Source organism: Vanessa atalanta, chromosome 15, assembly GCF_905147765.1.
Source record: "Vanessa atalanta chromosome 15, ilVanAtal1.2, whole genome shotgun sequence".
Classification (NCBI taxonomy): Eukaryota; Metazoa; Arthropoda; class Insecta; order Lepidoptera; family Nymphalidae; genus Vanessa; species Vanessa atalanta.
This window is the reverse complement of record NC_061885.1, coordinates 110,176-124,301: the sequence shown is the minus strand read 5'-3', so window position 1 is coordinate 124,301 and position 14,126 is coordinate 110,176. Positions and strand designations below refer to the sequence as shown.

Genomic DNA, 14,126 nt, shown 5'->3' with positions numbered 1-14,126 from the left:
CAAATAATGTATGCATTTTACTTGTGAGTTTTAATGGCGTTAGTTCTGACTTCCGGAGCACGGCAACGGCTGCTCGCCAGCTGAACTTCCTCACGCCTTCTCTGTTGGATATATTAGATATTAGCAGAGAAAGCGCTCGCGTTATTATTCATTTCTTTTATTTAAATTAGCAATATATTTATAGATTAAATACTGTATAGTGGGATTTTTAAAAAAAATACCCGTTGCTGGAAGGTCACAATATTATAAACTTCAAAAATAAAAATAAAATGTGATTCCGGCCAGGATCGAACTGGCGGCCTTCTGCGTGTAAAGCAGATGTGATAACCACTACACCACGGAACCTCGTGTACTAGATTTCGAAAAGACGCTGTATATCAACACATTCTAGTAAAAGTAGTTTATTTTTTAATATGAGAAACTCGTTTGCTGATCTGAAATTACTTCTTGTTCTTCAAGAACTTCAAATACTCTAATTTGCATTACAAAGCAGCTCAGAGAATAGAAACTTATAAATATTTCTAAAAGACTCAGATTTCAACTACGTATACTTAACATCTTAAATTAGTCAAGTAATAGCTTATGTTAAGTTTTGTTTTATAGTAGACTCTACTGATTGATGATTTACGCATATATAATCTAAACACCTTCCCTCGCGTTACCTCTACACACTATTGAAAGTTTTACAGGAAACAGAGATCAATTGGATCGTTTCCTGTACATTATTATTCTAATGTTTAAATCGAAAATATCCTTAACAAAATTTAGTTTTATTTTATTAATATTTCCAAAACACCAATACTGATAGCGGTGAACGTTGTAGGCTGCGTTTTGCGATATTATAAGCAAATGGATCTCATCACGTATTGTATTTAGAATTTAATACATTTCCATAGGTACTAAACTAAATTGATCGCCGTCATGAAATAACTGAGAAGCCGTTTGCCATGAACTTAAATAACTGTAACGATATTATATAAATAGTATGATAATATCTGTAACGAAAAAGGAACCGGCGATACGAAATAGCGGCGCTTAGCAGTAGAATAATCGCAAGGCGCGTCGCACAACGCTCAGCCAAAAATATATTTAGATTTCCCGAAAAGCTTGGATTTTGTGCAACGTAACAACTGTAACTATTACCGTGAAACGAATTGAATCGTTTTAATTGAAAACGAACTAGTTCCATATAAGTGTTTGCGAAGCGGACGATCGTGTCAATATATTTCGCTCTGAAAATATATAAAATTGATCAGCCACTTCTACAGCAGGAACGAGAGCAAGTAGGATACGAACACTTTATTATTATAATTCGTTCGTTACATTTTGCAATGTGTACAGACATTATAATAGTAAAATCTGTTTGATCTTGAGATCAGAAATATAGAGATTAATATTTAAAAGAAGCCGGCAAAGTGCGAGTTGGACTCGCACACGAAGGCTTTCGTACCATTGTCTATAAAAACGGCAAAAAAACATGTCTGTTGTATGGGAGCCCCATTGAATATTTATTTTATTTTAGCGGCAATAAAAATACATCATCTGTGATCATTTCTCAATTTCAAGTCTCTAACTATGACGGTTCATGGGATACAACCTGGTGACAAACGGACAGACGGACTGACTGAAAATTAATAAAATGTAGGAAGTACAAAGTACTCGTAGGCTTAACATAATAAATCTTTAACAACTATTTGAATTTAATCCCCGAGACGGTCTACACCCAGCACAATATGTCTTGTGAGCTAAGACATCGGGTCTCGCTTGAAGGTAGTCTATACGTCAGCAGGACGACATTTTATATTATAATTATACAATTTTCCATTTCTAGATACCACGTTCTTAAAACCGTATATAGATATAAAACGATTTCCCTACATAATCTAAACCAATCTATACTTATATTATAAATGTGAAAGTAACTCTGTCTGAGTTCGTCTGCTACGCACTTCACTGTCAATCCATCGAACCGACGCAGATGAAAGATATAGACTAAACCCCCGAAAACGCGAGTGAGTCGCGGACTCACGGTAGCAACGGTATTTTCACTGAATAGTCGAGTTTAATGAAAACTCACTCACGCAGAAAGCGGTAACGGTGTTCTTTGAAAACCTGTCATGTGTTTTTTTAATCATTTTCCTGCAAAATATGTCGATCAACACTTTTATTAATTAAACAATCTGTTTACATGTACCGTGTGTGTAATTACTATTTGTGGCGCACGTTACATCAGGATAAATGTTCTACAATAATATATAATTATTTACTTGCTGCTTTGTGTTAGGTTTTAAAAGTGAGTGACCCCATGTGATTACTCCCAAGGTTGGTGCATGGTGGAGTATCAGTCACGAAAGAAATGGTATATACCATTAGGAGGTTATTTTCTTGTCTGCCGAGCTATTTTTAATGAAATAAATATAATATTAGTTAACAAGACATTCGTAGATAATGTCGAAATATCGAGCCCACCAAATATAAATAAAAAACATGGTGAATATCCCGTTTCAAATACTTATAGTAATAAAAATAACCATGTTAATTTAAAATCTTATATAAAGTATTAGTTAGTTGTCGGTATATCATAATCTAGTCAGATTGAAGGATACTTAACTCTTAACCGTGTATTTCGTAAACAATGATGGATTTATTTAATAAAATCAATTTATTTCGTATTTCTATAGATTTGTTTAATGTTTCTGAATGCCACTTAAATTTTTAATAACGTTTTGCGAGGCGGCACCAAATTGAATGAAACCTTTTAGAACGTAATTGACTGAATGTCGTTTTAGATTCGTTTCTTATGTAATCAAGCGAGATGTTGCTTGTAAAACGAGATAAAAATAGTCCAACAAGTTCAATAGGTACGCCTTTCCTAGCGTCGACCTAATTTCCTAACGACCTTACTTTGAAAGCATTGAAATTTCCGTTGAAAACTTAAAAACTAGAGAAAAAACGGACTAAAATCAACTTGCAGCTGAACCCGAATGCTATTCAACCCAAGCTTTAAGTAAAATGACTATTAGTATACTATCGTAGTCAAAATTAGTAGTTAGTCTCGGTCCTTTACGAGCGATAGGTAACTAGCGGCAACGGTACTACCCAACGGTAGGTCTCCATATAATGCATTAAAGTAAGTAATTATTAATATCAGTCTAATATTTCACTTTCACTAACACCTTCATATCGTAATAAAAAAATCCATAGTTTGGTGGTAGAGCTTCTGAGCAGACAAGCTAGACGAATGGCTTTGTGCAAGCCCTGAGTGCCACCGACTTATCAGATATTCTACTTTCAAACAGCAATATTTAGTGTTTCGGTTTGAAGGGTACGTAAGTCATGTAGTAGCTTAAGGGACAAAACATCTTCGATCCCATGATTGATGGCGCATATTTAGATGCAAGGAATATTTTTACAGCGCCAACGTTTTGAGGCGCACTTTAAGGTGGCCTATGCGCCCGTCCGAATAACTCAATAAAATAAAAAGCAACGATTAAACGCAGTCTCTGTTCATGTTCGATAAAACAGAATTCGTGTTTTCCTACTTAAGTGCAGAGGTACTAATTAACATCCATTAAAATATATTTAATGCATTTTATATGAGATAGAGTAGAGTGTCATTGTATGGATCCTAGTCTTCTTTTTTTTAGACCAATTGCAAGATAATGCTATTCCTAAAAACTCTCCAATTAAAACTTATTTCACTAGTAGATAAGTTACAGCTGGATCCAAGCCATTTTGTAAACATTAAAATGGCCGTAGTTACGAGTTGCTCAAACTCGGCCCAAAGCATATTGATTGGTTTTTGATCAGGTTCGATTTCAGAGAAGACAATCTATTAAATTAAATCGGTCGGGATGGTCAGATCCTTATAGATTCAGAGCGAAATCTTAGTTAACTTCGATTTGAATGGCTGCAATCACGGCGAATTGCTTAACAATAGCTTTGAAATTAATGTATATTTCTAACGTTAGAATAGTCATATTCTACTGGAAACTATGTTTATATAAATTCCGTTCAGACTCTAAATATATCTTTTATTCCATTGTGATATAATTGTGGGAGTTTTGTTTTGTTTTTCTTCACTATTGTGTTTGTTCACGTGTTTTATTCCAAAATTCACTTACTTATTTAATACAACGTCATTGTTTTCTTTTTTTTTTTTTACTTTAGTCAGATATTATTTTATAAGTATTAAATTATTATAAGCTAAATATTCCTCAATAATAATCTTATCTGAGGTGCCTGTGTACGATGTACAGTGCAGTATTTATAATTGTGTATATTCATTGTTGCCGCGACGTAATAAATAATTTCTGATACACGCCTCAATGTCAAAATCATTCTTCAATACAAAAAGGCTTCAATTTATTATATATTGTAAAAAAAAAATATCTGTTTGGAACGAAATACTTGAGAGCTGAGAAGAAACGAAGACAGAAACTCAACGATTTGGAATAAATAAATATTTTTTTATAAAAACATTTTTAACACAAATGAGTAGCAGTGAAATAAAGTTATTGCTCATTCAATTTCGTCTCTTCTGCTCATTACGATCAGAGATGGTCGATTGGTTAGGGTACGTAGATCTTAACCGATGATTGTGGGTTCAAACCCAGTGCTCTTAACTCTTCATGCGCTCAACTACCTATGTCGGATAAAATCTGGCACATGAACATTGAACGCAGCGTAGTGGAAAAATCCCCTTTTCTTAGCGGTGAGACCTTTTCAGGCTGTTACTGTAGTGTTCAATGCAACTTACACTTACTACCCCCTCACACAAACCTTCGCCAGAAAGGTTTTGCTTAATATCGCCTTAATATGCAAGTGCTCGGAGAGAGTTCCAACGAAAGGTTTTCAATTATTCATTGAAAATACAAAATGGGTTCCCATTCCATATTTAAAATCTTCTCTAGAGAATCTCGGGAAAAACCCGAACGTATTTTTTTAACTATTGTTTCAAGTTTTTAAGTTAAAGGAAATTAAACAGGAATACCAGAGTTCTATGCTTAAATAGTTTTATTTAGTTTTTAACATAGTGCACGCATTATATAATTATAATTTAATCAGTAATCCAGTCTCAATAATAAAAAGCAAGATAGGAAGCCGCGCGCTGAGTGAATTAGAACGGGAGACGCGTCTCGTGCAATAAGCGTGCTGCGATTAGATTATCCCACTCTAAGACTGGGACCGAGACGTAACCTCGTCAGATATATACGACGATTAATCACGAATGCCATTCGCTTGTTTATTGATTAAGTTCTATTTAAAGTAGTGAAGAACAGTCTGTAATATCCCTCCCTGATAATCTCGAGTTTTTTTATGTATATTATATTCTTGTTGATTTTCAGAAGCAGATTCCCAGCTGGAACATTAAAATACCTTCGTTCTTTTACAATTATTATATATTTACAGTTTTGCAATTACTTTTCCGTTTTAAGGAAATTAAAAGTTGTTTTTAGTTAATTGTTGATGGTTCATTAATATACGATTTTTACGATACGATAATAAAGTAAGCCCTTTTATTTTAGTTCCTTTGCATCTCTTTCAGTCTCTTAGTCAAATAATTGAAATGGATGAATGTATTGTTATCAGCTTAATAGTGATAAATATTTAATGTTATTTAGATAAATTAATTATTAAATATTCATGATTTTGATTTATTTTTTACTGTAATTTGTAAACTTTTGATGATAATATAAATACACCTGACCATATTAATATAATTGTTATGAGCAAGCCTTGTACACATACATGATTTTATTCTGTTTGTGTATCTTTGAATAAATAAATATATAATTAAATTTGTTAAAAGTGTATAGTGTAATTGGTCGTAGTGCTTTGTGTAAGCTTGTGGCTGACGGCTATAAATTAGAGGCCCGACCTGTATGTTATGCTAATAACGGCTTCGTTAGTCTTATGGCGAGCTCACGCGGGCGTGTAATATTATCGTTTGTATTTCATTGTACTAACGATTTGAGTTTCGATTATCGTACGATCTCGACCCCACAGTCAAACCGATGACAGCGGTTTTGTGGCAGACACGCCTATCCGTACGAATAAATACTAACAACGGGAAACTGCATACACATATTTGATCATTTTCGATTTGGGGTAGAAACTACAAATATATTATATAATCAAGCTTTTTATTAGACTACATTATATTCATATAAATATATTTCTATAATATATGTCGTTAGAACATATGCATCTTAACCAATGATTGCAGGTGCAAACCCAGGCAAGCACCACTGAATGTCTATGAACTTAATTTGTGTTTATAATTCATTTCGTGTGCAGCGATGGAGGAATTCATTGTGAGGAAAACTCTTTGTGCTTCATTTTGATGAATTTCTGCCACATGCGTTTCCCGCATCGCGGTGGAATGAACAGCTGACAATTAACTGTTTAAAGTTGATTAGAATGTTACATTCACTTTATACCGACTGTCAATTGTTTTTCAAATAAATATGAACGACAATCGTATATCAAAACAGTCATATTATTTTGTTCAGCTGAGATCACTGATAGTAATTAGGATGCTGGTCTACTCGTATCAAAATGCAATTATGAAGGTAAAAAAATCGTTGCCGTCCCCTATAGACGGCACACTTAGTTAAATAATACCCATAAGAGTAAAATTTATAAAAACACCGATTATCGTTACTGAAAGTAATATAATTCTATTATTGTATGATAGTAGATAGCGAAATATATAGTATGTACACAGTACGGACACGAAGGAACAGAGAGCGGCGGCGGAGAGCAAGAAAGCAACACGCTGTTAGCCGTCACGGCATACGGCAATTTGCCTTCCAGTCGGTCTTGCCCTTGAGGCGCGCTATAGGCATTTGAATTTAATATATTTTATTTCTCTTTATAAGAGACTAGTAAAAGGATATTATCATATTGCAAGCGCAAAGGTGTTTACGCTCCAAATGGAGGCGCGGTATTACCTCACTCTCGTAATCCGTTGGAGTGATAATGTGACACGACTGGCGAGTCTAAGTGCAGGACCGACAGCTACGTACTCAGATTTACTCAACGAAAAACAAAGTCACTATTAATTACCCCGACCCGGTATTTAATCCTAGCCTTTGAGTCTGCAGTCGTATAAGCGCCCGCTAGAAGACGAGGCAGGCGAGACTCCTGTTAATTCTCAAAAATATTGTCTATTTGAAAACATGATTTTCATGAGTCATGCTAAAGTTTACTAATTAAGTTCTATGATAACATACAAAATATAAATAATATAATGAAGGATATAATGCTGGCTAATGAATAAAGTAAAATTAAATTATCGGTAAAAGATAGCAAGTTGCGCCTTTGAGTCGGCGCAAGATGCGGGCAATCTCTCGTGTTAATTTGCAACTGTCGATAAGTCAAGTGCAAACTCTTTAATCGGCCGCTACTCGAACTTCAGCGCCGTTACCGAGCGCTTAACGTTTTTATAAAAACTGTTCCCACTTACTAAGACTTATAAAATAATATACTTTTAATATAACTAGTAGGTTATACATTCATTAAGTATATTTAACGATGTTGTGTAACACTTACTGTAATTTTGAAATTGGGACATTAAATTCTAGTTATTGTAAAATCTCCAGGTTTCCTTTGGGATAATCGTACAGACATTTAATCTGTTTTCAGAGCAAACGAACTAAAGAGAGCTGCCCGGTCTATTTATAATCTAGCAGTTCGATACTCCTTTCTTGATTTTTTAAAAAATCTTTAGGAGTACTATTTCACAGTTGCGTCACAAAATGTTTACAAAAATGTTATACATGTTCATAACATTGATCACTTCGATATAATTAGTGATAAAATCATTGTACGACCATGATAAGTAAGGATAAGCTCATAAGTTTTCGATAGAATCTACACTCCAAACTAGTAGTAGTTTTACATGCGACAACAAATGAGAGTGACCCTTAGTGAGACCTGAGACAATCAGGCACTTGCACAGCTCTAGTAGAACCTTAACGTGGCTGCGCAGCACTCACCAGAATAGGTGCTATGACAAAATCAGTCGAAAGCCTTCGACAGATCAGTTTGTTGCATCGCTCATATTAATTACATCATATCATCATCACCAGATGTATTTATGTGCATCTACAGCTCCAGTAATAAGAATTCAATACAAGGTTTATTTGTGAGATATGTCATTTATAGAACCATCGTTTTATCAAATTGTTTGTTTGTTTGGTTGAACGCGCTAATCTCAGGAACAACTGGTCTGAAAAATTCTTTCAGTGTTAGAGGTCCCATTTATCGTGTAACATGACTATTTAAAAGTACTCATAATCTCCTGCTTGATTATTATAATTTTTAATTAATATATACTTTAAAGTGTTATTATCATGTCAATGTGGAAAAAAATCTTCAAAATAATTTGTGTTGCGCTATAATACGCTTTCGTTATTTTTTCCGCTTTTATACTTAAAAGCAATTACCGTGATTTATTCATAAAAGTTTGTGAATACTATCGTGAAGTTTTACAAAACTTTTTGAGATCTACAATTCTTCTGTAGCAAGTTTTGATGTATTCGTAATAGTTTTATCAGCCTTCGTTACGAAGGCGCCCGAACTGATAACTTTCATCCCCACTACGTCAACACTTTTCTCAAACTAATTCAATATTACGTAATGGAGTGTCCAGGGAGTTATCGTTTTTAGAAAGAAAGAAAGAAAGAAGAAAGAAAGAATTTTTTATTTGTAAGCATCGTTTTGAGACATCAGTGACATAAACAAAACAACAAAAAAAAAAACAAAAACTTAAAATAACAATACAATTAAATAATATCTAAGAAAGATTATAAAAAGAGGCATAAATAAATAAAAACAAAATGCTGCCTACACAGCAGTACGATGCCACAAAAAGGAAAGTCACTCAGCATTTGCTGTCGTCCTAGGAACTTCACACACAGAAAAAAAAAAATGAATAACAATAAAAAAAGAAATTAACGATTTAAATTATATAGTTATTTTTTTTTTCTTTTCCTATACTTAAATTAAAATACGATTCAGACTATGTGTGAAATTCGCAAAGACGGCAGCACTGATTTTCAGTGATCACCTTATTTCCGTACGTCAAGTGAACGACATTGACAATAGTCCACTATTATATCGTGTTTAAAAAAAAAAAAAAAACTATGATTTAAATGTTCGATATTTATTTTATCTGTATAATACTTTAATATAGCTAATATACCACTTTATTGGTATTACTTTGTGGTAGGCTTTGTGAAAGCCAGTACGTAGGTACGTACGGGTGGTACTTATCACATCACAAACAGCAATACTACATTGTCGTATTCCTGCACAAGGGACGTAACATCCGCGTTCCTAATGTTGGTTTTCACAGCCCAATGACTATTTTTGACGGTGACCACTTACCATCAGGTGGCCCATTTCACCGATCGCCTAGATATTTTGTATAAAAAACTATATATACACAAATATTTGTCTTTAAAAACTGAAGGGGTTTTATATTTTTGCGTTCAACATTTATAAATACAAATATATTTCAAGAGTCGTATGAAAGAGATCTTTATTGTCAAACAGAGTCGTATCGACGTCTGTGTATCTGTCTGTGTGTGGGAGTGAGGCGCAGAAAACAATTACCAAGACATTCATGAAGTACTGAATCGTATATTTTATGTAAATTTATTTAGATTTATGAAAATGTTAATAATATGCTGGATCCTTAACTCGTGGAAGTATTCTATGTATAGGATATCTATATATATGTGTCTAAAATATTATTCTAATGAAATTATACGCATACCTGGCAAACACAAACTGAGGCACAGTATAAACGCTCTTTGCTTAAGTGTAGATCTTATTTGAGCAGATTTAACTTAGCATACAATGCTTTTGAAAAATAATTTTATCATAGAACCCTGCATTTTATTTTTAGACGTAATACAAAGAAGTAGTATCTAAATTAAGCGAACTCCGCAAAATGATTCATCTATTTTGAATGAGCATGAGTATTACAGGCATGTTACACAAAGGTACGCCTCGATCCGTGCCTTTAATCTATCTATATGAATATTAAAAATGTGAAAGTAACTCTGTCTGTCGCTCTTTCACATCCAAACCAATTAACCGAATTTGAACAAATTTGGTATGAAGCAAACTTGAACTCCATGGAAGGACATAGGCCACTTTTTTGTCTAACACATGACAACCAACCCCCTAAAACTCGAGCGAAACCGCGGGCGACCACTAGTAGGAAATATAAGAATAGAGTAAACTGTATATTATCATAATTTTAATAGCAAACAATATGCTTTTTAATAGCAAATAAATATAATTAAGGAAAGTAGCCTTACTGGGCTACGTTTGCTACTGCAAACAATTAAATCAATTGTGGTGTGTGTTGTGTATATATTATGTACCTTTGTTGTATTGGCAATGTTTTTATGTTATGTTGGGCATATTGTTATGTATTGCTAAATAAACTTAAGATAAAATATAGTACTTCATATGATAATTCATTGTCTGAGTCGGTTGGGTTTATATATATAATAGTGCCACGAGTACACAACGCGCGTCCGACCGAAGTGTAGGCTTAACTTGGTGACAGTGTATTCCGCTCCCAACAGCGGTCTGTACATTGTTTGTAGTTGTAAATAGAATAATCTCTTTAATAATGCTTTATAAAACTAACTTCAGCTACCGAAATAGTTTCTAGTCCTTTCGAAGCGATTTTTGAATTTGAACTCAGATAGTATTATTAGTTGATTCCTATTTAGCCGCGTCCATTCGCTTCTTAGACAAAATCGGAATTCTTCGTTACGATCGGTTCACGTTTCTACGTTTCGCTCTTAAAACTTCTCCGGTGATCGAGAAAGAGAACAGTTTCTAGGTGAATGGTTTATAAGTTCAATTCAAAGCTTGGAAACCCACATAATTTTGTAGAACGAATTTCCACCACTCCTATATCAATCGACCCCCATCGGACGAGCGTGGTGTCATAAGTTACGAAACTTTCGTCAATAGTTGAGGAGGCGTTTGCCCGTTAGATGATTCTGTAGTACATCAGGACTATCCGAAATTAGAGTTAGTGAACAAATAATTACATCGTGAGCCAGTGCTATTATTTTATTTATTCGTCCGTATAAAACGAAATAATGCAACGAAAAAAGGACAAATAATTAATTGTTCCACCCAATCAGTCCTACTGAAGGCATGTCAGCAGTTTAAAGTTTAACGGCAGTTAACGAATCTTAGTTTCACACTGATGGGTAGTATCTCATAAGCACTGAGAAAGAGTGACTCAAAGTTTCGCGAATATAATAATGAGATATAAAATGCCTTAGGGGTAGTCCTGTTGCATTGTTCACTCGTCTCGGAAGAGAGTGCGTGGTTTAAATGTAAACAGAGCAGCGGCTAGTGTTTAAATTGAAATCGTGTTCCGCGTATCGCGTAGAGCAAATTGCCTTTCATCGCCGCGGAGGCGCCGGAGCCGAGCGACGATTGAAATTGGAATTGGCTTGTAAATACGACACTATTCGTACTGCAAGTCTTGTCTTTCTCTCTCTACATACTATCTTACGTTATTTTAAACAAAATTAATCTTATAAAAAAATAGGGGCTTACATTGTCCATAACTCATTTTTTCTTAATTTATAAGGTGATAAGAACCGATAACAGGTCTCAGAATATTTAGAAATGTTATATTACGGAACTCTGTCCACTCAGACTCTCGTTTGACTTGTTTTTTTTTTTTAAATTGTCTAAATTAACAAAAATACACCGATATTTAATAATTTCATTATTTACTCTGATCGAAGTCGATGGGACTCATTTTGTGCTGGTGGGTTGAAATTTGCAGAAGTGATACTGAGGAGGTCGGACGTTGGAAAAGTTGGTAAGGAACCGAATTCAAACGTTTGGGATTCGATATTTTGGCTTCTATAAAATTAAAGAATAATAATCTAAGAGTAATGGTAAGTATCGCAGAGTAATTCTACCTCATTAATTACTTCCGTCTTTTCTTTGTCTCCATTTGTTAGCGCGGAATTCAGATTGTTTCCCGAGATGTTGCCGATAGGAAATCCCACCGGGCTCGCGGCTGCTGCAGAATAAAACCTAAATGTAACCGTGCGATGTTTTAACAACGCGAAGCAACAACGTCCGACTGCGGAAATAATGTTTTTATTCCGCAGTCAAAATTCTTTATACTTAAGTTTATCCTATGGGACTGGTCACTGAACAGTAGGTCAGGTATTTTAGAAGAAATATTAAATTATGTTTAGTAGGCATATCAACAAATCCTTATTGTAAATCACTAACTCATCGTGTTTGAGTAAAGAGTAAACAACCCTTAAGGATTAAAATCGCCCCTATTATTTTTAAGTCGTATATGTACAAGCGGTTTCCACTTACGAATCGTTTTATATAAGTACGATTTGAATAATATCTCGTAGACAATTCTAACTTCATCAGCAAAACGAATTATTTCTTGAATACAGTAACCGAACATAAATATGTAGCTGACATCTAGGTTATCAAATACATGTAAAGAAAGAAAATGATTTCTTTCTTTAATCTGAATACGAGCGCGCACCGTTAGTTCGACAGTTAGCCGCGGCGCGTCGCGTCAAGCCGGCTGTCATTGTCAAAGAAGAATTTGCATGAATTGTAATAAGTTTAATTAGTGCAATCGAGAGGTGATAACAATAAACTTTTATTGTCGTTTCTTTGTTTACAGGTAAGACTGTGCTATTTTTGTAAAGTTTATTACGATTGTGTGACCTACTCGATAAATAAAATTTTGCATTCTTTGTTTACAGAGCAACAAATTGAAGTTTTATTTCTTCTCTTACAATAAAAATTAGTAATTGTCTTATATACATATATTTATATTCTTATTTTGTACTCACATTTGAGGTTTTCGTAGCAATAGGGAATTATAAAATTACTGATAAAAATGATTTAGGGTGCCGTTTGGTCTGCCCACACCCCACGCTTCAATCCTATCATTAGCAATTGGACATTAGAGCAATTTTCTTAGAACACAAAAAGTCTTCGCCGAAATGCTTTTAATAGCTCGAGAGCTTTGTAATCTACATCAGTTAACGAAGTTTAAGATATATATTTGTAAAGTTTCGCGAGAGCAGCGCAAAGGTGCTTCGCTATTTGAACCTCACTTAGTTTAAATTTTCGTCTCCGGAGGGAAGCGGCATTTTTAATAACTGCTAACTAACGACCTTAAATTCGTAACCGAGTCTGCGTTTACTCGTACGATCGTTTCAAGTGTAGTATGTGTATTGTAATGTTAAGTACATTTCAAGAAATAATTTATTAAGTTTTTTTCCTTTTTGTATATTATTGTTATATTTTGTAAAGACAAATAATAATGATAAGATCAATAGAACGCTAGACAGCGTACCCCGTGCTTGCACACCGCCCTAGAGCACAAGATGAAATATAAACACGTTGACACACACAGACTACTGTTCGCCCGTGTTTGAATCTGTAATCTCAACTTACGTTTCACGTGTTCTATCCATTCCTGAAATTATTATCCAATACAAAATTTAAGTGCTAAAACATCCAGTATGGATTCTTCGTATACAAAGTAACTATAAAATAAATCGTACCGGCGTCTGGTCACTCGGGACCCAAATATAATCTTTAGATTTATTTTAGATAACGTCAGGTGAGTCTGGAATTATTTATAGAGGTTCTCGTACTCGCATTTATGTATTATTATTGTATTACCATATTTTGTAAAAGACGGCGCACTGCTGTGTGGAAAATACGTTGTAAACTTTAGTTAGGTATCTTAAATAAGTAAGGGCTTGGCGGGCCGCTTTGTGACCGGAGTTGCTATATTTAAATATGCGTCATTAAATAACTCTGGCTCGCTAAAGCCGGTACTACATTTGAAGGACGATTTGTTTCGCTTAGGGATAGTAGAATAATCTAATTGACATTTTACCCTACTACCCGTTTATTGTGGCCGTTTGATCGTTAAGTGATAAACCAATGGTGGTAGCTCTTGAATTATTTCGATTACCATTTTATTATAGTACAGTAAAACGAATCTGTTCTAGTATATGGTAATAGACCTCGCCCTAAAACAAGTCAAAACAAAGAATAATTGACATTAG

General features: G+C 34.3%; 1 non-coding gene across 1 annotated transcript; it reads right to left on the bottom strand.

The window, feature by feature from the left end:
- Positions 1–272: 272 nt before the first annotated feature.
- On the bottom strand, positions 273–345 carry Trnav-uac. Its single transcript has one exon. It is a non-coding gene; the product is annotated as a tRNA-Val (tRNA).
- Between the last annotated feature and the right edge of the window lie 13,781 nt (positions 346–14,126).